Source organism: Gorilla gorilla, chromosome 9 (assembly GCF_029281585.2).
Source record: "Gorilla gorilla gorilla isolate KB3781 chromosome 9, NHGRI_mGorGor1-v2.1_pri, whole genome shotgun sequence".
Lineage (NCBI taxonomy): Eukaryota > Metazoa > Chordata > Mammalia > Primates > Hominidae > Gorilla > Gorilla gorilla.
The window spans coordinates 118,848,055-118,856,768 of NC_073233.2; positions in this window are offsets into that span (position 1 = coordinate 118,848,055).

Here is an 8,714-nt window from a genome sequence, read left to right on the forward strand (position 1 = left end):
ACCTTGTAAACATATATCAAAACATCATATTGTACTCCATAAATACATGCAATTATTATTTGTCAATTAAAAATAACAAGTTTTAAATTTTAATTAAAAAACAGTAAGAATCCTTGTTACTTGTCATCTGCTGTCATTGGTATTGGGGCTGTTACTCAGATGAAATAACTTTGAGTCCACCTTCTTAGTTCCTCTTTCCACCTCTTCTATGGAGCCTGTCTTCTGCCTGTAACTTTCCATCTCCCCCTCTCTCCATTCCATTTGCTTCATAGCAGGGAACAACACAATGCGTTCCTTCTGCAGTTCCTTCCTACCATGCCCCGACAATATCTCTAATAGATGAGGGTGCTCTTCTCTGCGGAATTCATTAAGTGGCCTTAGTAATTTTATTCAGCTGTGGCCAATTCATCATTCTCTACTGTTCTCCTCGAGTACTTTTCCCTTCCTCTCAACCTGAACATCACATACCATACCTACACCAATTTATAATTTACCTATTTATAATTTACGACTGACCATCGTTGATGTCCAGTGAAACTTTCAAAGTGCTAATCCCACAACAGTTACATTTTGACAAAAACATCCCCCAACCCAGACATGACTGATGGGATTGGTCAACCACTCGTTTTCAAATACTTATTGAAAAGTTATTTTAGACCCAGCTTCCATCTGTTCCAGAAGTTAAAAATAAAATGAGAATTCAATTAAAAGTATGCACACAATCTACCCAGAGTTGTGCCAGATCTTCTGAGAATATCCTACTTTCCAGCCGATCAGAAACGGAAGTGTGCCTATGCCAATAAACACCTTAGAATGCCAAATTGTTTAATTAAATAAGAGATACATCAGTGTGGATGCAAGATAGCAAAGATTTTTTAAAAGCAGCATATTCTGCCTTTAAGTTTCTTGCCCCTATTTTTCTGCAGAGAGATGTCAAAAGAATGAAAAGAACTTAGCCACATAGTACCTTCTACTCTATTTGTCTCCTCTGGTCAAGGTCAGTGGGTGGAAGCTCAGCAGTCTCCCTGCTTTCTACTCTGTAGTACTAGCTGTAAAGTTCAATAAACCTGGGCCCGCCCCAGAGCTCATTCCAAAGTTTGACTTGTTTTAGGCTGGAAAGAAATCTCCACCAGGTATACACTAAAGCCTACTGGTCTCTTTCTAATCCCTATTTTGCCGAATTCAGAAGAAACATTTTCTTACTAGATAGATAGCTTTCATATTTCTTCCCTGAATGGTTCTTAACATATATTTAATTTTGTTCAAAGTCTGTGACTAAAGGAGTCCATCAAATTAGCTGATCCATTAATCCTGTTACTGTGTCAATTCTTAAGATTCAGTTTCTGTGAATTGCTGATGTATGCGAGACGATAATAGCTTCTTTATTTTGTTTGTTTGTTTTTTTCTCCAGACAGAGTCTCTCTCTGTTGCTCAGGCTGGAGTGCAGTGGCGCAGTCTCTGCTCACTGCAACTTCTGCCTCCTGGGTTCAAGCTATTCTTGTGCCTCAGCCTCCTGAGTAGCTGGGGCTACAGGCATGCACCACCACCACACCCAGATAATTTTTGTATTTTTAGTAGAGACGAGGTTTCACCATGTTGGCCAGGCTGGTCTCGAACTCCTGGCCTCAAGTGAGTCACCCATCTCAGCCTCCCAAAGTGCTGGGATTACAGGTGTGAGCCACCACACACAGCCTATGATGACAACTTCTTTCTAGTTAACGTGCTTGAGACAGAGGCATTGCAAACAATGCCCATCCCTAAAATTTCCCAAACAGATCTAGGTGCCCACCATGTGCACACACATACACACATATATATGTATATACACACATACATAATATATTTACATATTTTAATTGAACCGTTTGAATGTAAATTGCAGACGTCAAAATATATCACCTTATCTCTTCTAAGAAGAATGAAGACACTCTCAAATATAAAGATATTTTTGGTTCTGTCTGGTTTCCTTTGCCTTTTTAAATCGTTTAATTATTTTATTCATAGTTGAGGAATACAATGAAATATATTCAATAGTGAACTTTAATAAGAACAATTATGCAGCACCATATCTGGACACAAAGAGATTTTTCCAGCTTCAGTTGTGACAAGACAGCCCTCCCTCTTCTTCAGGACTAACTTTCTATCTCAAAGAAGCCAGCATCAAAACAGGCAAAATGGTTCTGAATAGTTCTGTGGTAAACATGTTTATGGTTTGGCTGAACATTCATTTGGATACTAAAAGACAAAAAAGAAATTTCTGGCTGGGTGCAGTAGCTCATGCCTGTAATCGCAGCACTTTGGGAGGCGGAGGCGGGTGGATCACTTGAGGCCAGGAGTTCAAGACCAGCCTGGCCAACATGGTGAAACCTTGTTTCTACTGAAAAATACAAAAAATAGTCAGGTGTGGTGGCATACACCTGTAATCATAGCTACTCGGGAGGCTGAGGCATGAGAATTGCTTGAACCCAGGAGACGGAGGTTGTAGTGAGCCAAGATCTCACTGCACTTCATCCTGGGCAAGAGAGTAAGACTCTTGTCTCAAAAAAAAAAAAAAAAGAAAGAAAGAAAGAAAGAAAGAGTTTGTCTTCCATCACCATTTCTTCTCCTTTTGTTTCCAGATAGTAAATTATTTTCTCAATAATCATGTGCTTTCCCATTAAAGTCTATCTCCTGGTACTAGCTGGACCACGCCATTCAAGGTAAATTGAGTGACTGGCAGCATCTTTCAACACACAATTTGATTCAAATCAGAAAAAAGCAAAGTTCCTACTCCCTCTTAGTCCATAGCACTGAAGTGTACACTCTTTACAGGTAAAGCTTTTCACAGATCCTGACAGAGGTGGACATTTCTTTGTGGACAGATGTTAGGCAACTTGAAGTGTAGATGTCAAACTGGTCATTGTTATTCAACAAAGCAAATTAGAATGCTCAACACTCAGACAGAGTCTTCAATATAGAATGTGATAAATTTAAGTGAGCCAGAGGATTAGATCATAAAATAGCTGTTATTTTAGGGCTATGAAGGGAAGCAAGGTATGTTACTCCAAAATATGACACTTTGACATAAGAATTATTTTGAGCTGAAGGCATGTGAGTTCTTGAAATCCTTTATCTGCCTGCAAAGCAGAGGCTCCCAAAACAACTCAATTGTCATAAATCCCCTCCCCAGGAGCAACTGTAATCTCTCTAAAAGTCCATAGCACACCCAGACAGAAAGTGTCATAAACCATCACCCACCTATTCTCCCAAGGGCCCATTTATTTTTCCGAAAAGTCATTTGCTGTTCCATAAATGCCCCTTCTTCCCGTCCCTTTCCCCTACTGTTAGGTATCTACACCCCAAATTTTAACCACTTCTTCGAGTTACTCATTGTTGAGCACTCTCATGGGTATGTGTGATGCACACGCTAATAAACTTCTGTCTGTTTTTCTCTTGTCAGTCTGCCTTTTGTCGGTTTAATTTTATAGGGCCCCAGCCAGAGAATCTAGGAGAACAGAAAGAAAAGGACTTTTTTCTTCTCCCCTAAAGCTGTATGGAACCACTGTGATGGTTCTGTCCAGAACAATCAACCATCTATGGGTGATGAGTACACTGTAGCAGAGAAAGATCACAAACTAGCAAACAGAGGAGTAAAACCAGGACGTGGAACCAAGGCTTCTAAGCCCAGGTCATTTCTACTACATGATGCTCTTTAGCACATACCAGGAGCTATTACTAGAAACTAGCAGCATCAGAAATAATAACAGGAAGCCAACTAAATGCTTCAGAAAATGAAAACCACCATGGAAGTCAATCATCTGATTTCTTTTGTTTATAGTTCCTTTACCCAGGGAGAGGAGAGCTGTGGCCATCTGGAGTAACACACGTTTTGCATTTAATGGGAATGAATAGTGAAAAACAGCCAGAGGGATCTGTTTAGGTTAGTTCAGCTTTTCTTTGCTTTGGCTTTTTTTAATAGGATGCTATAAATTTTAGATGTTTGTATCTGAGTGAAACATTCAACATATCGTCGCTTGAAATTTCACTTTCACAATTAATTCAAATAGCTTCGGAAAAAAAAATAGTCATATGGATTGAAAGCTGCTGAAAGAGGCAACAAACCGAGTGCAGGGTGAGGTTTCCCAGGATCCAACATGGAATTCAGAGCTCATATAAGATACTCAAAAAGGGGGAGGAGGCTGCGCTATCAAGAACTACATTTATGGTGCCACATTGAGAGGTGACAGAGACTGCGGCCAGAGACAGGGAAATAGGTGTACCTGAGGACACACAGATACACCTAAGTGTGTTAGAAACAGAAGAAAACTGGAAAACCTCTTTGAAAAATGACTTGTCAATGATGAAAAAATAATTTAATAACAATGACAATAATAGTAGTAACTTCACTAAAACCCTCCCTATGGCTTATGGGCTGCCACCCATCTCTATGTATTGCCCTCCTTGCTTTCTCTTTGCTCCAACCAAGTTTCTTTTAGTACTTGGACTTCATCCCGACTGGCGTTTGTATATGCTCCTTCTGCAGGGAACACTGCTTTCCACTGCCCCTGCCCCTTCACCTGACGAAGTCTCAGATGAAACAACTGTTCCTCAGGGAACCTTTCCCCGGTTTCCTGAGAATCAGTGACACCCCCAGTCTTATGTTCTCACAGCCACTTAGGTTTTCATGACAATCATGATCATTTTATTCTTGTTCAATGGATCTTCTAGGAGACTATCAATTCTATGAGGTCAGAGACTATGTCTGTCTCCCAAGCTCACAACACAGTGCCCACCACAGGGGTATTCAGTAAACCCTTGTTGAACAAATTACTATTGAACAAAACAACATCTGGATGGTATTTTCTGGTAAATACAGTATTTCGCTTCATAGGGAAAGGCGGGATAATTTAGGAACTCCTTGAAATTGCCAAAAACTACATCAAATTCTCATTTATCTCAAGTTATCCAGAGCATTGGAAGTTAAAATCTACTGATAATAATATGATAACACTTTCTTTATATAATCATTTTTAATTATATATGTAATACATAATCATTATAGCCCCACGTGTCCCCAAGGATTCTTCCACATCATTTTTTTTAAAATAAACTGGTAGAAAGGATCTAATTTGATTCTTGTGGTTTCCTCTCTTTAATCATTTATGATTTATTGATTCATCCATTGATTTATATGTTCATTTCTCTTTTCTGTCATAGGAGGTGTGGAAGCTTCTCTGCCTGTCTTTACCACCCTCTAGTCTAGGCCAAAACTGAGGGTGGAAGAGTTGAAAACACTAGGCAGACTAAGAAGAAGCAAGGCTTCTGCAACAGTTGCATGCTTTAGAATCAACTTATTGACTAGATGTCTGGCAGATTGGACAGCACTAAGCTTTATATCCTCCAAGCATCTCCCACTTGACCCATTGCAAAGCTGGCTCCATGTAGAAGACTTCTTATTCTGGATCCCCTACTCTTTAAAGGGCTTTAACTCAGACCACACAGAAAACTGTGGCCCCTGAGGTCCATCAGGTCATACAGCAATCCTGTAGCTAAGCTGGGACCTTCCAAATGGGGTCTCCAGAGCCTTAGAGAAAAATTGAGGGCACATGCATATATAATGTTACAAGAAGCAAATAAATTAATCGTTATCATAGAAAGTTGGATAATTTTTTGTTGTAATTTCTCTACTTTTTGAACTATCATGAGCATGATTACATTATTCTTAAAGTTTTTTATATTAAGGAAAAATGAAAAGTCCCCAGAGAAACCCCACAGTAAATGCCTTGTCCAGCTAAAAGCTCCTCAGTACTCTACCGATGTGGGCCAAGTGGCCATGAAGGGAGAGAGGTGCACAGTACAGGTAGGTGAGTCCCAGTGGAAATGTTCACAAACCTGGCAACATCCAGTGGTATCCAAGGTTTGGTGGATATTTTTCTCAGCAGACTGGATTAGTGGGTGAAGATGAAGGCCAAGAAAACATGGAACATGCTGTCTAGTCAAGGAAATCTTTATTCTCGAAATATTTATTCTCTTCTCTAAAATTTAGATTCCTTTGCCTGGTATAGTAGTGCCTCTTAAAAAAAATGCCTCTCTCCCCTAGCTTCCGTGGAGCTTACACTGCTGGGGATAGAAGGAAGTTTTCTATATTCACTTAATCTACAATGTAGGTGTTAGTCAGTTCTATGCTTCTATCAATTGACACCACCAAGAATCTCCCTGCTTTTAAATACCCCAGCTATTGATAAGATGAACAATGTCTGGTATCTAAGATTGACCTGTGACTTTTATGGAGATTGACCTTTTATATGAAATTATTACTCAACCTGTATAACTAAATCCCACAAGGGCTGCTGGGGGTGGTAGGGGAGCATCAGTCAAAGGGAAAGCTAAAGATAGAGAATTTCAAAACTCTCTGGGCTGATGTATTAGTCTATTTTGTATTGCTATAAAGGAATATCTGATACTGGATAATTTATAAAGAAAAGAGGTTTATTTGACTCATGGTTCTGCAGGCTGTAAAAGCATGGCATCAGCATTTGCTCAGCTTCTGATGAGGCCTCAGGAAGCTTTTACTCATGGTAGAAAGTGAAGGGTGCATGGGCATGTCACATGGTGAGAGAGGGAGAAAGAAAGGGGGAGGTGCCAGGTTGTTTTTGAAAACCAGCCCTCACATGAACTCAGAGTGAGAACTCACTCATTACCATGGGGAGGGTACAAACCCATTCGTGGGGGATCTATCCCCATGACCCAAACACCTCCCACCAGGCCCCACCTCCAACACTGGAGATTACATTTCAACATGAGATTTGGAGGGGACGAATATACAAATCATATTAGCAGGGAAAGGGTGCACAACACAAGCATATGTGGAAAACACTGCCCAGTTGTATGACTTCCTTTAGGCCAATGGAACATTAACGATTGCACCATAAGTGCTTGTGCCATGGGGCTTGCCTGCTGTTGCAGTTGGGATCCTTTTACCATCATGCAAATAAGCCCAGAATAAACCCTTGGAAAATCAGAAACCATGTGAAGGGAGGCTGTAGTCATCCTAGCTGTCCCAGACAAAGTTATCATAAGCCAGCTGGCCCCAGCTGGCCCATCAGTTCACTGCCAGTCTGTGAATAAGGCCAGCTGAGGCCAGCCAAGCCTGACCAAGACAAGAATGATCACACTAAGCCCAACCTGCAGAATTGTGAGCAAAGCAAAGTATTGTTGTTTAAAGATGCTAAAGTTTAGGATGGTTTGTTCCCCAGCAATAGCTAATGGACACAGAGGTCACTTGAGCAGCATAATCCCTGAATCTACGCAGCCACGTCAGCCATGTCAATCTTCAGGGATTGGTGCATAAAGATCAAGGGCAGAGAAGAGCTGCAACAGTACCGTTATGATGTAGTACCTTTAGCAGCCAGTATATGAGGCTGCTGTTTTCCTAGCTTTCCACCCATAGAATCTATTGTACGACTGTGTTTTTCACAGCTAGGTAAATCCGTACCCTATCAATATTTAATGCTCTGGCTGCTTTTCTCTCCTGTGTCCTCTGATCAAGTCTCAACATTGGCTTACCATTTACTCTCCCCGGCTCAGCTCAAGGGACCCATTTGTGGCCAAACAGATGATTATTTCATCAGCACCAACCTGGGTCTGTAGAATACTACACATCCATCAAAATTATCTTAGGCCACATTTCAGAAGGCTTTTCTAGACACTCGTAAAGAGTCTGATTTAATGTCTTCACTAAGGTACCCTAGGGAGGTTATTTTCATTCACCATAAGAACTGGCTGTTGATGTCCCTGATAGGATGCCATAATTGAAATTATCTATACATGAGTCCGTCTGTCCCAATCAAGTATAAATTCTTCAAAATCAGAGACCATATGTTATTTGTCTTTGAAATCTCCATGCTTAGTGCAAAGCCTAACATGTAAGTTCAGAGTCTGTCATATGAAATGAATGAGTGAATAAATGAATCAATCAATAAGCCATGTGCTTTGGACAGGCCCAGTACCATACTGATTTATTTATAGGATCACAATATAAGAGTGTTGTATTCTTTTTTGTTTAGCAGACTTCTGAATTTTGGTAGTGGTTGTTTTTTGTTTTTGTTTATGTTTAAGACAGGGTCTTACTCTATCACCCAGGCTGGAGTGCACTGGTGTGATCACAGCTACTGAAGCCTCAACCTCCTGGGCTCAAGCAGTCCTCCTACCTCAGCCTCCTTAGTAGCTGGGACTACAGGTGTGTACCACCATACCCGGCTAATTTTCTATTTTTTGTAGAGATGTTGCCTGGCCGGTCTCAATCTCCTGGGATCAAGAAATCCTCCCACTTCAGCTTCTCAAAGTGCTAGGATTATAGGTGTGAGCTACTACGCCTGGGTTTTCTGCATTTTTGGCTACTTTGAAACATCAGAAGTTTCTCTAGTTTTCTTTTGCTTATAAGATTTTGCCTTCTGGATCACTTTGATTTACAGAGTCTTAATTTACATGTAATAGATCCAATGTAGAATTTCCTTTGCTTCATTATTTCTACAAAAACAACGATTAAAGATTAAGGGAAAATAAACTGAGAAAAACATCAAAAGAATTCTGGATATAGGAAAAGGGAAAGCTGTGGTTATTTACAGAGTCTTTCCTACATGTTACCTTCTCCATGAAGCCAACACTTGACACCCCACTTAAAACAGCAACTTCCTATGTCACCCCCTGCCACCCAAATCCTGCCTACTCTGCTC